This window comes from Panthera tigris, chromosome A1 (assembly GCF_018350195.1).
Source record: "Panthera tigris isolate Pti1 chromosome A1, P.tigris_Pti1_mat1.1, whole genome shotgun sequence".
Taxonomy (NCBI): domain Eukaryota; kingdom Metazoa; phylum Chordata; class Mammalia; order Carnivora; family Felidae; genus Panthera; species Panthera tigris.
The window spans coordinates 38,723,808-38,745,729 of NC_056660.1; the positions used below are offsets into that span (position 1 = coordinate 38,723,808).

Here is a 21,922-nt window from a genome sequence, read left to right on the forward strand (position 1 = left end):
AAACATCTTGAATATCTCACTTCTTTAGATAAAAAAACAGCAAAATACAGACATGCAAATTTGCCTACAGAATGTGGAAATCTCCCTTGAGCCCACACACCCCTCTTATTCCACTTCTGAATAGTTTCCAACTAAAACTCACAAGTTATCTACTAGCATCAGTTGGTTGCATTCAGACTTTCAAAGATATTTCTGCATTACCCTCATATTGTAATTCCTCACATATTCCTTATCATTGCTTTTGTATACATTTTCTCACTGATATCCTTTTTTTTTTTTTTTTTTTTGCCTATCTCCCATTCTCTCTCTGAAAACTTTTAAGATTGTTTCTTTATTTCTTAGTCTCCAAAAGGACACAGTAGTGTGTTTCAGTGTGTATTTTGCCATGCTCATTGGCCTGGGCACTCAGAGGAGTTTTATTTATGGGTTCATATCCATACATCCCCATAGTTTTTGTGTATTCTGTTGTTAATCATTCATTACTCATGGTTTTCTCTGTTCTTTCCATTATGTACAGATATTAGTCAAATGCTGAACCCTTGTATTCATTTATTTTTCTAAAAATTGCTCTCTTGTTTATTTTTTTTCTAATCTCTGAAAGTTTCCTTAACTGTGTCTATGAATTCTTTCATTGATTCCATTTTGTGGAATCACACACTTAGTATTTCCTAAAACTTTTTTCTGTTCTCTTGACTGTTCTTTTTTTGTTTTTGTTTTTTGTCATAAAATTCTATTTCATGCATCATAGATTCAGTATCTTATTATATATTTTAAGATAATGTACTATTTTCTGAATATAATATTTTCTGAAGTGAATATTTATTTTATTTCATGGATTTCCTTTGCATGCTGTTATTTGGTTTGTGTTTTTTATATTGATTTGCTACTTTTGCTTTCTCACACACTGAAAATTTTTGAAATTGTAGTTTCATTGACTCCTCTGTGTTCATGGCTTGAAACTATTGAGAATTCTTTATTGGGAAGAAAAAGAGTCTTTATTGGGAAACCTTCTTTTATAAAATGGACCATCGATGTTATGTTCAATAGGTCGTGTATTTAGGTTGTTTGGCTTTTGGAAGAGCAGTACCTTGCAGTCTCTTCTCAGGATATTTTAGGAAGTTACCTGCATTGTAAAGTGAATAAGAGAAAGACTTTAAATTCCGTTTAACATTAAGCCTTAGTGACAGAAATCAGAATAGTTAATGCCCTGAGTTGAGAGGGGGATGGGAATATTGACTGGAAAGGGCAATGTGGAAATTATCTGAGGCTATAGAAGTGTTTTATATCTTGATCTGAGGGGAGGTTTTGTGTCCATATAAATACGTAAAAAATTATTAAGTTGTATTCTTAAGATTTATGTGACTTAAACTCATGCAGAAGTAAACTATTAAGATTTATTTCATTAAGAATCTTTAAAGCAATCAAGATGGTATTTCAGTCTTCAGTGTAGAAATCCATCATGTTAGAATGTCCAGACACAATGTAAGAGACAGCCACTTAGGACACACATGCAATCTGAATGCATGGTGTCCACACCCAGCTCCCCATTTGAATGACAAATATTGGGGAGAGGAGGGCTTGAAGGCAGAGAGAGAAGGCTTGGAGAAGCTCTGTAAGAAAAAAATCTAAAAGGGAGGACTTCAGAGTGTTCTAAGAGAGTTCCACATTCCACTCCCTGCTCCCTTCTTCTTTCGACTCCCTGGACCCAGTCACCTTGTTACCTGTGAATATTACGGAGCCATTATCATTCTGAGGGAGAAAAAAAGAAAACCTCACTAAAACTGGAGTATAGGTCTTGACTTATGCTGGTGCAAAAATGAGAAGTACACCCTACAAATATCTCTAATTATATAAAGTTTTGGAAGAAAAACTAGAAAGCGTTTGATAAGTAACTTCATTGTCTGATTGCTTTATCTCTTCTCTAGGGCAATGGAAAAAAAAAAAACCCTCTGCAATGGTTTGGCATACAGAAAAGGGAGGGAAAAAGATTCACAGCATTAATATATCTTAACCACAAATATATATCTTTGGCTTTAGGAATTCCAAAGCAGGAGCTGATCTGTGCTATTTTAGTCATATTTTCATGATATATATCATCTATCTTCAATCAGAAGGAATGAAGATATTTCAAAATAATAGTAAAAAATATTTATTTTCAAGTTAATTAACCTGTATGAACTAGATATACAGCTTGATAAATACTACCTAATTTGTTTCGTGCTTTGAGGTTTAAAAGCTCAACAATATCCTTCATGGTTGTCTAAGCTTTCCTCTTGCTCCCTGCTGGGTATGTGATGTGAAAACTAAAAATTAAAAAATTAAAACATAAATAATTGAATGTCTTATATGATTTTTAAAATACTTTGGTGTTAAATTTTGATGATTGTTATTAAACAAAATAACTTACACAAATGCACTATGAAATTGTTATTGTAATTCCATATTTGTTGCAATAACAGTCATTATCTCTATTTTTGGCATTGATGTTAAAAATTTCTGTAAGCTTACTCAAAATAAAACGCACAGAATCATACCTACAAATTTACTCATAGAATAAGCATAAATCATATTCATGTGATTATAAGTTTTTAGCGTCTATATTAACATTATCCTGAAGAAACACACAAGGTTTCTAGAGCAGAGCAGGTTGTTATTTACTTAGAGCAAGTAATATCTGCATTGTTTCTCTGTGTCTAATTCTTACCTCTAAGGTGACCTGACAAAATCCAGATATCACCCTACACTTGCAAGTTCTGTATTGTAAGCAAGGAGTCATGCCCAAGTGATTTTTTCTGCACAGGAAAAGAGGCAGCTGTCCCTCTTTCCCATCTGAGAAAGTTTCCTTTGAAAAATAGTAGAAAGAATACTTGTTTTCTTATTATACCTCATTGGTATATAAATAAACCTCCCCAGGGGAAAGATAGGATCAGAGTTACCAACTTTGCAGCTAAAGAATATAACCACAGGGTCTCAGTACTCCTTGAAATGTAAATGTGTATCTTTGGGGAAGTAATATCTCTGGAGTTCTCTCACTGTATTATTAGTCATAAAGGATCTCCCAAGGCTTGTTTTTAGCATAGGTCCCAAGTTACAGTAAGAATTGCACAGAAAGCCCTAACTATGCAGAAACCTGAAAATGTTTTCTCTATAGTTCCACAAATTTCTAAAGTTAAGTCATATTGCCATGAGTAAAATATAGATAGGTTTTTATGAAGAAAAACAAATTTAATTTTATGAGTGCTGTGATGGCCTTGGCATTGGGTATAATTATTAGAATGAGAGGTAATAGATTAAGAAATATAGTAATTATTTATCAAAATTAAACATTTTTATATATTGGCTTATAACTAGAAAATAATTTTTCTGAACATTATCTTTTGCCCTTGAAAACAATTTTGGTAATTAGGTGGTATTATTAATATGTCATTGAAATTTCATTCATAGACCAGTTCACTTCTGCCAAAGCAAACTGAGTTTGAGTGGAAGACGTGAAACTAGGCTTCTCAGGTATCATTCAGTGTCCTTTTCACTATGTAATGTTTCTCTGAGGATGCTAATGAATATCATCTTCTATTTGGCCTAGTAAGTTAAAAAAGATAGATTGATCGATAGATAATACATATGTACATACATATACATACATACATACCCATCTAAATACAGAGATAAATAGGTAGATAGTGTTAAGGAATTATAATTAAAAACAAAATCGTTTTCAACCCAGAAATCCTCCCCACAAATTAGAGAAAAAAAATATTTTTATTATTGAATGAGCATCAAACCAGACTCTGATGTACACCCCAGGCAATCTGCTATGAGATTGCACAGACAAAAAGATTATACCTTGTTAAGTGGCTGAGCAGCACCATTTGTTGCATGTAATCCATCCTGAATTCACCTAGTAATTGGCTTTACACAAAGGAAAAATAAACTTCTTCTGTCTTCGTTATGGAACGTAGTTTTTGCATGTTGGAACAAGATGCCTCCTGAAGTTGGGCTCCTACCCTCCCACAGAAACTGGGAGATAGGAGTGCTATCTCCCTTGATGTTTACATGTTAAAGAGATGGGGCCCAGGTCCTTGAGAAAGACACTCCTGAGTTATAAAGCTGGCAAAAGCCTTTAGTTTTTGAAGGATCTAAATACATTTGAAAGAGATGAAGAAATAAATTACAGTTGCAAGCTTTCTGAAATAAATGTTCTGCTAAAGAGATGGAGAAGTCTATTCCTTCATTTCAGCATGGAGAATTAAGCCTATTTTTAAATTTTATTTTCCCTTAGATAGTACATATATTCACAAAACAGACACTGGTTTCAAAAGCTTTCCTGATGACAATACATTTTATCTATTTGTATCAAAAAATAATTTGCTTTTTTTTTTTGCTTTTTCTACAATGCGTGATTTTTTTTCACAACTTTTATTGTGTATGCATGAGACTGTTGTTTTGTTTATCTCCTCACTGAAATGCTTGTGAGGCATTAATATAAAAAAATCTGAAGGAGTAAATAGCATTACATTATAATGTTGCTTATAAAGATATGAACTAAATGACTGTGATAAAGAGATTGTGATGAATATGTGTTAAATGATTGTGACAAAGCGTCCAGGTTCTGAGTAGAATATGATTATTAATTCAGTGTTATGTTAGAGTGCTTCTATTTAACGTTCAATAACATTAACTATTAAATTAAGATAAATATTACTTGTCATTGCACTAATATTATCAAGAGTAATTTCCAGGATAAATTTCAAATGTATATTTAAAAATCTGAAAGAAATATTTTTCAAACTCATCAGTTATATCTTTTCATTTACTAGAGATAATACCTAGATCATTTGCATCAATTCATAGTTTAGCCAGGCTGGAATATTTACACATGTCATGTAGTACCTCACCATACCTGCTGATGCAGCAATGGCAATTTAACTTTTTTTTTTTTTTTAGAGAACATACAATATTTAGTTGTAGCAGTTAATTTAAAGATAAAGACCTACTGTCTTTTGTAAGGATAAATAATAGTAAAAGTAGGATACATAAATTAAAAACAAGACAGTTCTCCATGTTGAAAATAAGGGAAGATATTCCCTTCCTCTCCTTTTTTCTTAGATCATTTATCTTAAAAACCTTAAAATGTTATCCTTTCTTGGAAAGGTATGTAAATCCTTTCCTTTTGCCAGCTTTGTGACCCAGGAGTGTCTTTCTCAAGGACTTGAGCTCCATCTTTTTAAAATGTAAACATCACAGTAGATAGCACCTCTATCTCCCAGTTTCTGTGGGAGGGTAGGGGCCTAACTTCAGTGGGCATCTTGTTCTAAGTTGCAAAAATACCTCCTGTCATAAAGATAGAAGTTTATTTTTCCTTTGTGTAAAACCAATTACCAAGTGATTTCAGGATGAACAACACTACACGTGACCAGTAGTGCTATCAAATCCTCTTACTTGAGGATTAGTCCTTGTTTATCTCAACAGCATGTATGTAATGGGTTGTGTCTGCTTGGCTTTCAGTTTCCCCCACAAACTGAAACTAAACACTTCCAGAGATATTTCATGAAAAATTATATTGCTCAAAAGATGGAAGACGCCATGTCATTAAAATTACAAAGAAATATACCAGAATATTGTTTGATGCATGATGTTCTTGAAAAGAGTGTAGAGATGAAAGGACTAAAGGAAATCCTTGTTAATAGAGAAATTCTCATCTGAAGAAAATTCATACTTAAATGAAAGATATTTTTAGCCTTCTACTTTCAAGAGTTTGCAGTGTAACTAGGATTCAAAGATACAGCTATATGATCAGCATAATAGAATTCTTATGTTAGTTTTAATTTTTCACACATATACACATACACGCACACTGTCCTGATCTATAAACACAAATGACATTGGCATATTAATTATATCCAGAAAGACCATAAATTCTGTCATTTTTCACGTATTTTTATTCATAATCATGCTTAGCAGGTATTGTGCATATAAAATGATGCTAAATTTTCGAAATTATTTCCACTTGTGCAACCAATGGATAATAATCAGGGAAGACTTAGACATGTGTATCAATGAGAGGAAGAAAAACTAGTTTTGAAAAAAATAGAGTGAGACCAATAAAGCCTAAGATGTGGAAGACAAAGGCAAACAGGATATATGAGAGGCTCTGTTTATTTAGACAATATATTGATGAGATAACACATTCAAGTGTTGATATTTAGGTGCTTTTCATTATGTGAAATATTATTTCCAATATAAATCTGAGTCAGAGTTTAAATTTGAAGAAAAAGAGGAAAAAGAGAAAACTTAGGCTCACATTGGAGAACTACATTAATGAAATATGTTAAGTGTTACCTGAAGTTCTCTTGAAATGTGAAAGAATTTTTTTGGAATTTATAATGGTGGAATCTCCAACTGACTTTATTGACAATCTATTTCAGGTTTTGGCAAACTTTTCCTGTGAAAGGACTGAGAGTAACCATTTTTTACTTTGCAACTTGGGAGCTCCTTGCTATAACGACTCAACACTTTGTTAGTGTCCAAGTAGCTATAGGCATAGCCATAAAAATGAATGAGCACAGATGTGATATGATAATATGCAATATACAATAATATACAATCATGTTTTATTTCCACAAACAGGCCATGGGCTGAATTTGTTGAAGAGTCATAGTTTGCCAATCCCTTACTTATTTAATTAACCCTCAAAATTTGAACAGTATTTTAGTAGAACATTAGTTATTCAATATATATGAGCACTTAACAAAGTAATTGGTAAGGAAACTCACATTTTTTAAATCATATAATTTATTTCTTATGCTGATTAAATTTTTCATTACTTTTTCAGTATATTCATTTGAAAAAACTGGTTTCATCTTTTGGGATAGATTTTTAAAAGGTATTCAGTATTGTTGATAATTGGATATGTGATTATGATACCATAGTTATATCTTCTTAAAGAGTCCTAATTTTTAATACTATACTAACATGTTAATAATAGGGGAAATTGTGTGTAGAGGGGAGGGGATATATGGGAACTCTCTGTATTATTTTCTTAATTTTTTTTTCTGTAAATATAAAACTGATCTAAAAAAAGAATCTATTTTTTAAAAAAGAAAAGTCCTATTTTTAGATATATATACTTATAAAAACATAAATTATGTTGTGATGTGTGGAATGATCTCTAAATAAAACAAATAGGGAGAACTTACATGAGGGTGAAGATGAAGTATAGCTTACCATGAGTTAATCATTGTTGATCTTTGTGTGGTGGGTACATGAGAATTTCACTTTTCTGTGTATTCTTTCTGTTTATGTGTGTATTACGATTATTCACACTAGCAGCAGTAAACCTGTCTATTAGTTCATAGGGATGCCATAACAGAAACCTAACTGGATGGATTGAACAGAAATGTATTTTATAAAGTTCTGGAGCCTAGAAGTTCAAATTCCAAGGTGTTGGTAGCCTTTGATTTTCCTGAGGTCTTTCTCTCTCCTTTACTTCCAGGTGGCTGTCTTCTTGCTATGTCCTCGTACAGACATTTTTTTCCCCTTTCAGCTTTATTGAGATATATTGACAGAATTGTAGGATATTTAAGGCATATATTATGATGATTTGGTATACATTGTCAAAGGATTCCTCATCTAGTTAATTAACACATCCATCATGTCATGCATTTATTTTTTTCAGCGATAGGAATAAGGTCTGAGAATCTAATGTAAAACCTGTTGACTATAGTAGATAACACTGTATTGTATTATTGAAATTTGCTAAGAGAGTATAACTTAAATGTTTCACACAGCCTTTTCTCTTCCACATTCCTTGGCATCTCTTTTTCTACTCACAAGCACACCAGTCCTGTTGAGTTAGGATCCTACCCTATAGACCCTATCTTAAATTAATCACCTCTTTGAAGACCCAATCTCCAAATGCGGTAACATGAACTAGTGCCCACCCATATGATCTCATTTAACCTTAATTACCTCTCTAAAGGCCCTATGTCCAAATTAGGTTGCGTTCAGAGGTAATGGAGGTTGAGACTTCAACATATGAATTTACAGGTATACAATTCAGTTCGTAACAATGTGTTGATTGAAGCCATCCTATAAAAATATTCATTCATTGTAAATATTATGGATTGTAACATATTACAAAGGTAAAAAATATGAAAGTATTAGAAACTACTACGTTTTTAAGAGAAATGCTTTCTTAGAAAACTATTAGGGGCAAGTACAGTATTTTATTCAAGTCTTTATTTTTTATGTTACATGCAGCATCTTGCATTTATTTGGTACTCAGATACGTTTTATATTGCAATTCTGAACAGAGAAGACAGCTTAATATTTCCTTCTGTTGCATGCTGTTCCTCTAAAGTGCTTTCAATTTGTATTTTCCTTTATATCAGCAAGTTGTTTTTTTGTTTTGATATAATACTAAAAGTTTTCAGTGATCTAAAATACTCATTGAAATAGTATATTAAAATAGTGTTATGTAATAAAGGAATTCTCAAAAGTAATTATTAAAGTTATATCTACCATCTTGCCAATTAACTTCTTTCCTATGTGGGTATTTAGGAAACGTCATGCAATCTTCTTTTGGGGGGGGTGGTTAATGGGACAAGCTACTTGTAAACATGTATTGATCCACTAAATATTTTATCCAGAGTTTTCAGTAAATGTCACATTCCAGGGCTCAGCTAAATTAGAGTGAAATGTTTACAAGCAAAACTCATAATCCCATGAAATCTTTGTAAAAAGAAGTAGCATAATAGATGAAGCAGCATTTGTTTATATGTTGCTTTCTGTAAGTATGACCTCGTCAATAAAATAGTCAGCAGGGGCACGTGCTCTGTTACTCAGTTGGAAAAAGCCCTTCTTTCATTTTTTTTCCCTCCGTTATGACCAGGAGGAGAATACAACACATTAAGTCAGGTAAATCTTATTAAGTTCAGGTTAGGTTTTAACAATTTACTCTTCAAAATCACTGAGCTTAATATTTATTAACACCTTGAATGCACATAATTTTATATACATTAGATATGACTCTTTTACAATATAAGGATCATAATGAAGACACAGTAAAGCAGAAATCGGTATTTTCATGCAGGTTGACTTTGTTTCAGTATTTAATTATTACAGCATGATAAATAAACCTAACTAAAGCAAGTGTATTTACTTGGAGAAGAATAAATCTTTCAATGTACATTTTTTTCTAACTCTTTTTGTAGAATTAAGTGATGTATACCTATTTCTAATATTTATAGTGATTATGACTAGGTGTATATCTTTAATTTTATGATTACACCACAGTTCATATTTTGTAAAAAAATTATTTGAAAATATAATTTACCATGCAGGATAATTTGGGATGGAAAAATTATACATAAAAATTATACCATAAATGTAAGTTATCATTTCTGTTATGAGAGCAGATCAGTTCTTTGGGAATCAGTTATTTGGTACCAGGTCTGCTAAGCAAGCTTCATAATTAAATAGAATTTTAAAAATTTAGTTACCGAAAGGTTATTAGACCCAATAAAGATTAAATTCAGTAACACCCCATCTGACAGTTTGATGTTTTTATTAAAATATAAACATGAGGAAACAATAGCTAAAATGTAGATAAGATAGGAAACTATTATTATTCTTTAATTTATGGGTTTTATGTTTTTTAAAAAAATGAGTTTAATATCCTCTAAGTGTCTTTCAATCTGGAGGTTGTCAGTTTTGGCATAAATTCCAGGTCTAAGATTTGCTAACTGAACGTTTCTGTGAAAGACCTCAGAGTCTCCATGTTATCATTTGTAGCATTCACATTTTCTGGGGTCATTTTAATATCTATATGAGATGGCATTCAACAAATTATAGTTATTCAATAAATTTGATAATCATCAAAATATCTGCTTATCATTAACATATTTAATACTCAACAGACTTAGAAGTCAATTTTCTCCTTTTCAAGAAAAACAAGTTAAAGCTCAGACTTGTCTAAATAATTACTTTATAAGCCTCTATTATGTAATAAGCAAATCTGGATTTCAACCATTGTCTTTTTAGTGAAATTGCATTTGTTACTCCGTTACTCTGGGCTGCCTTCATCCTAACTCACATATCTGTCATTTTGTACCCATAAATGCTGGGCTTTGCTTTATTCTTGTAATAAATAATCACATTCTTTTGATATTTATGCCCCTTTCATCCTATTAATTCCAAGTATCTAGAAACGGATTTGATGTGAATATTGCCCAAAGATGCCCAGGGCTCTATTAATATACAAAAAAGGTGATTTTTTTCTCATAGGACAAATTTTAAAATGCTGCCTGTTATATTGGCTTTATAAATCAAATTCTGATAAATATTTTTCATTTAGTTTTAATATTTTTCCTGTATTTAAGAAAACTATAAATATTTATTCAAAAACTTGAAAAATCCATTTTCCTTTATCTTCCCCTCTTCTCTGCCTTCTTCCCCTCCCAGTCCAATAAGTGAAATAAGGGAAATATAGTAAAAACAAATGGTTAAATAGAGAAAAGGTGTATATTTTAATGTAATTAAAATGCACAGTATTTATCAGGGACCAATAGAGGGAATGGAAGCCTCCAACATAATCCTAAGAATTAAATTTATGTCTTATCCACAAAATATAGTCAATGTTGTTTCATAACTTAGAATATTCTAAAAGAATAATTCAAGGTGCAATTTTTATATAGTTGATTGTAGAAAATATATATAGTCACATTTTTACATCTCCATAAAATCATAGTGATAAGTTGAGAAAAATGACCCCCAAAGATATATCATCCAATTTATACATATAAACCCAAACCTCAGAGATCTGGGTTTATTTTAGGTGCTCTTACTGGTTTGAATTATTAACTTTAAGATAATAGTTTAATTTACTTCTCTTTAACATCTATGCTTGAAATAGGTATCTCCATAATATAAAGCCGTTATAAATAACTTATAGTTACTAAATAATGGTGTTAATAATTTGGGAGTGGTATTGAAATGCCATCCATGAAGCTTGCAGAGAGTAGATATTTGTGCAAGGTCCAATAAGACATATCTGCTTCTGATTTCAGGGTTCACACTAGGAGAAGGAGCCTATTGATGGTCAGCGTAGCACCAGAGTTTTTCAAGAAGATGTGGACATTATTTGTAAGTAAAAATTTGGTCTTACAAGTGGTTCTTTCTGAAGAATATTACAGAGGGCTGAAAATATGTGCATGAATAGATGTAGTAACATAATCTTATTTCATATTTTCCTGGTATTCTTTAATGATGGACCTATGGGAGGAGGCAGGTATTCATCAGTTGTAATGAGTGCACCACTCTGGCGGGAGATGTTGATAATGGCGCAGGGAATATGTGGGAAATTTCTGTACCTTCCTCTCAATTTTTCTGTGACTCTAAAACTGCCCCTAAAAAGACAGTCTTTAAAAACAAAACAAAAATCTAATACATTGCCTTACCTAGCATGTAACTCAACAGGATTCATCACTAAGCTTTCCATCTGCTGGTGAACTTGGTTGCTAATTATAATAGCAAATGTCAGAGAAGACACTGTGCCCACCCCACATAAGGTGACAGGAATGAAGTCCATATTTGGAATCTGTGACTAAATTTGTGAGTTCAAACTGATTATTGGTAGGAGACAGGTAGCAGTAGACTCGTTTTTTATATACACTGGGTAGAATCCATGATTCCTTATAAAGTAATGCCTAGAATATAAACCTGAATTATTAAGATAATGCTGGATAATCCAGTTTTCCTCTAGAGTAGGGGAAATGGGAGAGCTCCACTCAGTACAAGGCAAATACTGTAAAAACCATGTGCCATATATGCTGCAAATCCTTCAAGCTAATTTAGAAAGAAACCTCAAACTGGGCATCTGTCATGGCGTATCCATGACAAGTACTCCAAAACTTCTGTGGAAGTAGAATCTCCCTGGAACAAGAGACAGGAACTGTCAAACCCTGAGGACCAGTATGCAATTACTTTCCTATTTTTAGAGCCATGTTGGGATGGGATGGGATGGGATGGGATGGGATAGGATGGGATGGGATGGGATGGGATGGGATAGGATGGGATGGGATGGCATGGGATGGGATGGGAAGGGTGTATTCTTTGCTTAGTGACCAGAGGTATATAATGATAGAAGAGACAGTGGAAGGAAAGCAAACAGGGAAACTAAAGCTAAAATGGACTCCTACTAGTTAACCAAGTCTATACTGTCTGTTGAAACTGAATGGAATTTGGTGGGAAAAAAATATTTCACCTATACTTATATTAATTTATTACCGGTATTGTATTTTCATTAGTAATATACTGCACCTACAATCCCTGACACATGTTGCATGGCATAACAAAGGCATCATGTATAATACTAGTTATTATGTGTTACTCTTCTAAACGTTTAATATATATACCTCATTAAATCCTCATGAACCTTATGAGGTAAATATTTTCAATCTACCTTTTCACAAATGAGTGAATTGCAACATACAGTGTTAAGTAACTTCCCCCAGATTACATAGCTGGTCAAAATGGCAGAGCCAGGTTTGAAGCTCAGGGTGTATACTTATAATGAACTTACAAAGAACTTTTGTGCTTTTCTCATTATCACTGTCAACCTTAGTACAAGAGTGCTTAACATCACTGACCAGAATTTAAGCTCTTCTCCTGACTCTGTCCTAAGAGGAACAGAAGGTAACCTAATAGGTTTGCAGGGTGCCTATGTGTATTTAAAACTCATACCGTGCTATAGGTCATACATTCCTAAGGGGTTTTGTTTAAACTTTAGCTTCAGAACCAGCTCCTCAAGTTAATGCTAAAAATAGTCCTGTGGATATTGTGGTCCAAACGCAGAGGAGTCGAGTATTTTTCAAGTTATGGCTCAGTGATTCCATTTTGTTCTTCAAGTTGGAAATAAACTCTCCTATATAGAATCAGCCTGTCTTTGAGGTATTCACTAGTGATTATGCCTTTCAAAATTCACTGACAAGAAACATCCTTCCCATTAGTGTTCTGTGTCTGTCTTGATGAATTTATCATTTAGCTGTTCTCCACTACTTGTCCAGAAATGGGATTACTTTTAAGATCACAGAGCAAGGTTGTATAATTTCAGTAACGTAACACCAGTCACTAACATGATCACACTAAGGTAAAATTATAATAATGCAGTGTTATCTAGTTTAATATAATTTTGAAGTGAAAACCAAGACTGCTGCTTCAAGTGTAGATGGTCTATTTGAGGTAAGATTTAACTTGTTCCACTAAGAACATTGATATATTTTGAAAATTGCTTTATTATGTTGAAAGAGAAATTATAATTTTGATAACTGCAAATAGTTCAAACACTCACTATGACAACTCTCAAAGGTGTTGTTGCATGCTAAAATAATTTCATATTTACATATATTCATCTCTACCTTATCACAATCAAGGAAAATGGAATAAATATAGAAATTTGTTTCTATAATTGATTTGTGAATTTTATACTGGTGCTGTCTTTAAAATGAAATACAGTCATTCTTAATTTATAGATCTAAAGTTCAAGAAGCAATTTCAAAAAGTCTATTTTGTAAGGCAATATAGTTAATTTTTCTATATGAAATTGCTAATGAATTGCTACCCCCCAAAGAATAGATATAAAACAAGATCTATTTCATTTATATAAAATATTTAATATCTGCATATTTTATTATGATATTTAGTTTTAGATATATTTTACGTAATTTCTATTAGTAACACATCATCACAATGTTTTCTTTATTTTACTCAATTTCAGAAACACTTTAAACTAGAATGATTATAATAAAGTGTTACATATTACAATTATTATAATAAAGGAAACTGAGAGTAACAAATTATACTGAAAATATGGAAAAAATGATAACCTTCCTAACATTGTTGGTGGAATTCTATAATGGTACATAGGTGCTTTAGAAAACAGTTTGATAATGTTTTTTTAATTAAACATATATTTACCTAAAAATCTAGCACTTCTATGAAGGGTCATAATAGAATGATGAACATATTTATCATGTGTAATGATGATTACATAACTTGGCAAATTTACTAAAATCAGTAACTGAATTATGCACTTGCAAGATGTGACTTAGGGGCGCCTGGGTGGCTGTCAGTTAAATGTCCAACTGTTGATTTTGGCTCAAGTCATGGTTTCACAGCTTGTGGGATCCAGCCCAACACTGTAAGCTCTGCTTATAGTGCAGAGCCCGCTAGGATTCTCTCTCCCTCTCTCTGCCCCTTCCCAACTCGCATGCATGTGCGCTTTCTCTCTCTCTGTCTTTCTCTCTCTCTCAAAAATAAATAAAGATTAAAAAAAGAAAAGTGTGAATTATATGATATGTTAAGTATGCCTCAATACAATTATACTATAAAAACCCTGCATAAACATCATCTCATAGAACACAGGGTCTAGTTGTGATAATTGGATTATTCAGTTAAGATTCTTGAAAAAAGCATACTGAATCAATATGAATGTGGAAACGCCTTTCCTAAAATTAAGCCACATCTGTTAACATGGAACTCACATAGTATTTTTAATCTGAAGGATAAAAAAAAAAAGAAAAAAACATACTTTTTATTTGATAGACTATCTAAAACTCATTCAAGACCCTCCTTCTTACTGGTTGAAACTTGCTTTTGTTCACATAAGGTTCTGAAGAAAGTTGTGTTTAGGTGTAAAATTTGACTGTAAAAAGTAGAATTACAGAAAATTATATTCTCCCGGTTACGTTACAAGTAAATAACACAAGGATGATATATTTTGGAGACAAGAAGCAGACATATTTTTTAAACATTTATTTAGTAGAGGAGGATCCTGGGAGGATGACAGGGTAGGAGGACGATGGACTCACCGCGCATCCTGCTGATCACTTAGATTCCACCTACACCTGCCTAAATAACCCAGAAAACCGCCAGAGGATTAGCAGAACGGAGTCTCTGGAGCCAAGCGCAGACGAGAGGCCCACGGAAGAGGGTAGGAAGGGCGGCGAGGTGGTGCACGCTCCACGGACTTGTGGGAGGGAGCCGGGGTGGAGGGGCGGACCGCCGACCAAGCAGAGCCCCCGAGTCTGGCTTGCAAAAGCAGAGGGGCCGGACGGAGTGTGTTCCAACAGCAAGCGGGACTTGACATCTGGAAGGTTATAAGCTAACAGCTCTGCTAGGAGAGTAGGAGGGCTGGGGAACAATGGCGGGGGGAGACTTGTTGAGCCCCAGAAGACACAGCGCAGCTCCACGGGGAACAGAGGTGCTCGCCAGCGCCATCTCCCTCACCCATCCCCCAGCAAAACTCCCAAGGAGAACCAGTTCCTGCCAGGGAACTTGCTTGCACCGCGCTAACAACCAAAGCTGTGCTTCTGCGGAGCCACCGCTCTGGCGGGTCTTACTCCCTCCTGGTGGTGCAGGGCCCCTCCCGAAGTGGATCCCCGAAGGAAAAGCGAGCTGAGCCTGCCCCACCCGCCCCCAAAAACCTTGCCGATCCACCCCAGCTAATACGCCAGAGCCCCAGCACCACAAGCCTGGCAGTGTGAAGTAGCCCAGACGGGCCACGCCATCCCACAGGGAATCCTGCCCCTATGAGAGGGGAAGAGAAGGCACACACCAGTCTGACTGCAGCCCCGCCCACCAACGCAAGTTATTCAAGACAGCACAGGGGAAGTGCCCCACAGTTCCGCACCACTCCAGGGACTATCCAAAATGACAAAAACGGAAGAATTCCCCTCAAAAAAACCTCCAGGAAATAACGACAGCTAACAAACTGATCACAAAACGATTTAAACAATATAACAGAAAGTGAATTTAGGATAATAGTCATAAAATTAATCACTGGGCTTGAAAACAGTATAAAAGACAGCAGAGAATCTCTGCTACAGAGATCAAGGGACTAAGGAACAGCCAGGAGGAGCTAAAAATTGCTATCAACGAGTTGGAAAATAAAATGGAGACAACTACGGCTCAGATTGAAGAGGCAGAGGAGAGAATAGGTGAACTAGAAGATAAAATTATGGAAAAAGAAGAAGCTGAGAAAAAAAGAGAAAATAAAATCCAGGAGTATGAGGGGAAAATTAGAGAACTAAGTGATGCACTAAAGAGAAATAATATATGCATAATTGGTGTCCCAGAGGAGGAAGAGAGAGGGAAAGGTGCTGAAGGTGTACATGAAGAAATAATAGGTGAGAACTTCCCGGAACTGGGGAAGGAAAAGGCATTAAATCCAAGAGGCACAGAGAACTCCCTTCAGACATAACTTGAATCAATCTTCTGCACGACATATCATAGTGAAACTGGCAAAATACAAGTATAAAGAGAAAATTCTGAAAGCAGCTAGAGATAAACGTTCTCTAACATATAAGGGGAGACCTATAAGACTCGTGACCCATCTCTACTGAAACTTGGCAGGCCACAAAGGAATTTCAGGAGATCTTCAATGTGATGAACAGAAAAAATATGCAGCCGAGAATCCTTTATCCAGCAAGTCTGTCATTTAGAATAGGAGAGATAAAGTTCTTCTCAAACAAACAAAAACCGAAGGAATTCGTCACCACTAAACCAGCCCTACAAGAGATCCTAGGGGGATCCTGTGAGACAAAGTACCAGAGACATTGCTACAAGCAGGAAACCTACAGACATCACAATGACTCTAAACCCGTATCTTTCTATAATAACACTGAATGTAAAAGGACTAAATGCGCCAACCAAAAGACATAGGGTATCAGAATGGATAAAAAAACAAGACCCATCTATTTGATGCCTGCAAGAGACTCATTTTAGACCTGAGGACACCTTCAGATTGAGAGTAAGGGGATGGAGAACTATTTATCATGCCACTGGAAGTCAAAAGAAAGCTGGAGTAGTCATACTTCTATCAGACAAACTAGACTTTAAATTAAAGGCTGTAATAAGAGATGTAAAAGGGCATTATATAATAATCAAAGGGTCTATCCATTAGGAAGAGCTAACAATTATAAATGTCTATGCGCTGAATACGGGAGCCCCCAAATATATAAAACAATTACTCACAAACATAAGCAACCTTATTGATAAGAATGTGGTACTTGCAGGGGACTTTAACACTCCACTTACAGAAATGGATAGATCATCTAGACACACGGTCAATAAAGAAACAAGGGCCCTGAATGATACATTGGATCAGATGGACTTGACAGATATATTTAGAACTCTGCACCCCAAAGCAACAGAATATACTTTCTTCTCGAGTGCACATGGAACATTCTCCAAGATAGATCACATACTGGGTCACAAAATAGCCCTTCATAAGTATACAAGAATTGAAATTATACCATGCATACTTTCAGACCACAATGCTATGAAGCTTGAAATCAACCACAGGAAAAAGTCTGGAAAACCTCCAAAAGCATGGAGGTTAAAGAACACCCTACTAAAGAATGAATGGGTCAACCAGACAATTAGAGAAGAAATTAAAAAATATATGGAAACCAATGAAAATGAAAATACAACAATCCAAACGCTTTGGGATGCAGTGAAGGCAGTCCTGAGAGGAAAATACATTGCAATCCAGGCCATCTCAAGAAAGAAGAAAACTCCCAAATACAAAATCTAACAGCACACCTAAAGGAAATAGAAGCAGAACAGCAAAGGCAGCCTAAACCCAGCAGAAGAAGAGAAATAATAAAGATCAGAGCAGAAATAAACAATATAGAATCTAAAAAAACTGTAGAGCAGATCAACGAAACCAAGAGTTGGTTTTTTGAAAAAATAAACAAAATTGACAAACCTCTAGCCAGGCTTTTCAAAAAGAAAAGGGAGATGACCCAAATAGAGAAAATCATGAATGAAAATGGAATTATTACAACCAATCCCTCAGAGATACAAACAATTATCAGGGAATACTATGAAAAATTATATGCCAACAAATTGGACAACCTGGAAGAAATGGACAAATTCCTAAACACCCACACTCTTCCAAAACTCAATCAGGAAGAAATAGAAAGCTTTGACAGACACATAACCAGCGAAGAAATTGAATCAGTCATCAAAAATCTCCCAACAAATAAGAGTCCAGGACCAGATGGCTTCCCTGGGGAGTTCTACCAGACGTTTAGGCAGAGATAATACCTAGCTTTCTCAAGCTATTCCAAAAAATAGAAAGGGAAGGACAACTTCCAGACTCATTCTATGAAACCAGTATTACTTTGATTTTTAAACCAGACAGAGACCCAGTAAAAAAAGAGAACTACAGGCCAATATCCCTGATGAATATGGATGCAAAAATTCTCAATAAGATACTAGCAAATCAAATTCAACAGCATATAAAAAGAATTATTCACCATGATCAAGTGGGATTCATTCCTGGGATGCAGGGCTGGTTGAACATTCGCAAATCAATCAATGTGATACTTCACATTAATAAAAGATAACCATATGATCCTGTCAATCGATGCAGAAAAGGCCTTTGACAAAATTCAGTACCCTTTCTTAATAAAAACCCTCGAGAAAGTCGGGATAGAAGGAACATACTTAAACATCATAAAAGCCATTTATGAAAAGCCCACAGCTAACATCATCCTCAATGGGGAAAAACTGAGAGCTTTTTCCCTGAGATCAGGAACACGACAGGGATGTCCACTCTCACTGCTGTTGTTTAACATAGTGTTGGAAGTTCTAGCATCAGCAATCAGACAACAAAAGGAAATCAAAGGCATCAAAATTGGCAAAGATGAAGTTAAGCTTTCACTGTTTGCAGATGTCATGATATTATACATGGAAAACCCAATAGACTCCACCAAAAGTCTGCTAGAACTGACACATGAATTTAGCAAAGTTGCAGGATACAAAATTAATGTACAGGAATCAGTTGCATTCTTATACACTAATAATGAAGCAATAGAAAGACAAATAAAGAAACTGATCCCATTCCAATTGCACCAAGAAGCATAAAATACCTAGGAATAAATCTAACCAAAGATGTAAAAGATCTGTATGCTGAAAACTATAGAAAGCTTATGAAGGAAATTGAAGAAGAAATAAAGAAATGGAAAAAACATTCCGTGCTCATGGATTGGAAGAATAAATATTGTCAAAATGTCAATACTACCCAAAGCTATCTACACATTCAATGCAATCCCAATAAAAATTGGACCAGCATTCTTCTTGAAACTAGAACAAGCAATCCTAAAATTCATATGGAACCACATAAGGCCCCGAATAGCCAAAGTAATTTTGAAGAAGAAGACCAAAGCAGGAGGCATCACAGACTTTAGCCTCTACTACAAAGCTGTAATCATCAAGACAGCATGGTATTGGCATAAAAACAGACACATAGACCAATGGAATAGAATAGAAACCCCAGAACTAGACCCACAAACGTATGGCCAACTAATCTTTGACAAAGCAGGAAAGAACATCCAATGGAAAAAAGACAGTCTCTTTAACAAATGGTGCTGGGAGAACTGGACAGCAACATGCAGAAGGTTGAAACTAGACCACTTTCTCACACCATTCACAAAAATAAACTCAAAATGGATGAAGGACCTGAATGTGAGACAGGAAACCATCAAAACCCTAGAAGAGAAAGCAGGAAAAGACCTCTCTGACCTCAGCCGTAGCAATCTCTTACTCGATACATCCCCAAAGGCAAGGGAATTAAAAGCAAAAATGAACTACTGGGACCTTATGAAGATAAAAATCTTCTGCACAGCAAAGGAAACAACGAACAAAACTAAAAGGCAACCAACGGAATGGGAAAAGATATTTGCAAATGACATATCGGACAAAGGGCTAGTATCCAAAATCTATAAAGAGCTCACCAAACTCCACACCCGAAAAACAAATAACCCAGTGAAGAAATGGGCAGAAAACATGAATAGACACTTCTAAAGAAGACATCCGGATGGCCAACAGGCACATGAAAAGATGCTCAACGTCACTCCTCATCAGGGAAATACAAATCAAAACCACACTCAGATATCACCTCATGCCATTCAGAGTGGTTAAAATGAACAAATCAGGAGACTATAGATGCTGGAGAGGATGTGGAGAAACGGGAACCCTCTTGCACTGTTGGTGGCAATGCAAAGTGGTGCAGCCACTCTGGAAAACAGTGTGGAGGTTCCTCAAAAAATCAAGAATAGACCTACCCTATGACCCAGCAATAGCACTGCTAGGAATTTACCCAAGGGATATAGGAGTACTGATGCATAGGGGCACTTGTACCCCAATGTTTATAGCAGCACTCTCAACAATAGCCAAATTATGGAAAGAGCCTCAATGTCCATCAACTGATGAATGGATAAAGAAATTGTGGTTTATATACACAATGGAGTACTACGTGGCAATGAGAAAGAATGAAATATGACCCTTTGTAGCAACATGGATGGAACTGGAGAGTGTTATGCTAAGTGAAATGAGCCATACAGACAAAGACAGATACCATATGGTTTGGTTTCACTCTTATGTGGATCCTGAGAAACTTAACAGAAACCCAGGGGGGAGGGGAAGGAAAAAAAAAAGAGGTTAGAGTGGAAGAGAGTCAAAGCATAAGAGACTCTTAAAAACTGAGAACAAACTGAGGGTTGATGGGGGTTGGGAGGGAGAGGAGGGTCGGTGATGGGTATTGAGGAGGGCACCTTTTGGGATGAGCACTGGGTGTTGTATGGAAACCAATTTGACAATGAACTTCATATATTGAAAAAAAAAATATATATATATACTGGTTACTTTCTTTCACAAAGCAAACTAATAAAGTACTTTTGAGAACATTCAAAATAATTTATTTAGTAGAAGAGAAAATTAAAACTCCTCTACAACGGGGTGCCTGCATGGCTGTGTTGGTTAAGCGTTCAACTCTTGATCCTGGCTCAGGTCATGAACTCAGGGTTTGTGAGTTTGAGTCCCACATCCCTCTCCATGATGACAGTGTGGAGCCTGCTTGAGATTCTCTCTCCGTCTCTCTTTGACCTTCCTGTGTTCTACCTCTCTCTCAAAATAAATACATACTTTAAAAAAAATAAACTAAAAAAAAACTACTCATCAGCAAAATCAACATAATAACAACAATAAAGATGTAGTTCAAAATCTGTGGGACAATTAATGCTGTTAAAAATGGTAGAATAAAGGCATTTTTAATCTTCTTGATTCTCTGTAATGCATTGAAAACAACAAAATCAATGGAAAGGAGATTGAACAATGATATCATCAATGAAAGAGTGAAATAGTCACAGTAAAAGGTGAAAAGAAATTAAGAATATAATAAATTCATTTGAACTTAACTCAAGAAGGATGAGCAAACCTGATTCATAACCATTTCTTTTTGAGAATATTGGTAATGTGTTAAAAGATAAGTGAAATATCTCAAAAACAAAAAAAAGTATTTGTTTTTATATAAAATTGTATATTCTAGAAGGAAGTGAGTGGATCACAGCTAAATAGGATTTTATCTTTGTGCACATACACTTATAGAGAGAGCCCCAAAATATGTTAATTTGTTTATAAACGTTCAGTTCCCTGTGATTTTTAATTCTCACTATTGTCAACATTGTATAAACATGCCAAATTCTATATATTTTCTCTAATACTGATTAATTCCAGTCTTTTAATTTTTATCAAGTTCAAACTAATGAAACTAATACAACATTGATGCCAAAACTTGACAAAACTTATACAAAGTAAGTTAAGTCATAAATTGAGTTGTTTAAATAGGCCAAAAACATTTAAATATCAGGGATTTCTTACAGTTCAATCTTACTAATTTCATATGTACATATAAAGAAATTCCTGATGAATTTCACAGTTAAACATGAATAATAAAACAAAAAGCTTTTGGAAAAAATCATAGGAGAACATTTTGCTAACAATGGATTAAACAAAAATTTTGTAAACAGGACAGAAATGGTAACAAGGATAAAAGAAAACAGGATAAACTGCCCAATAG

The 21,922-nt window shown here is 34.6% G+C and overlaps 1 long non-coding RNA gene across 5 annotated transcripts in view; it reads left to right on the top strand.

Annotated features, from left to right (window-relative positions):
- The window catches only part of LOC122236538, a 310,323-nt gene that overhangs the window by 183,001 nt on the left and 105,400 nt on the right, over positions 1-21,922 (top strand). For 2 of the 5 annotated variants that reach the window (XR_006214576.1, XR_006214577.1), the window contains exon 4: positions 11,067-11,142. This is a non-coding gene — a long non-coding RNA (uncharacterized LOC122236538). Of the gene's footprint in view, positions 1-11,066; positions 11,143-12,622; positions 12,699-21,922 lie in introns of those variants that run through there. The other 3 variants (XR_006214583.1, XR_006214585.1, XR_006214584.1) reach the window with 2 other exon arrangements.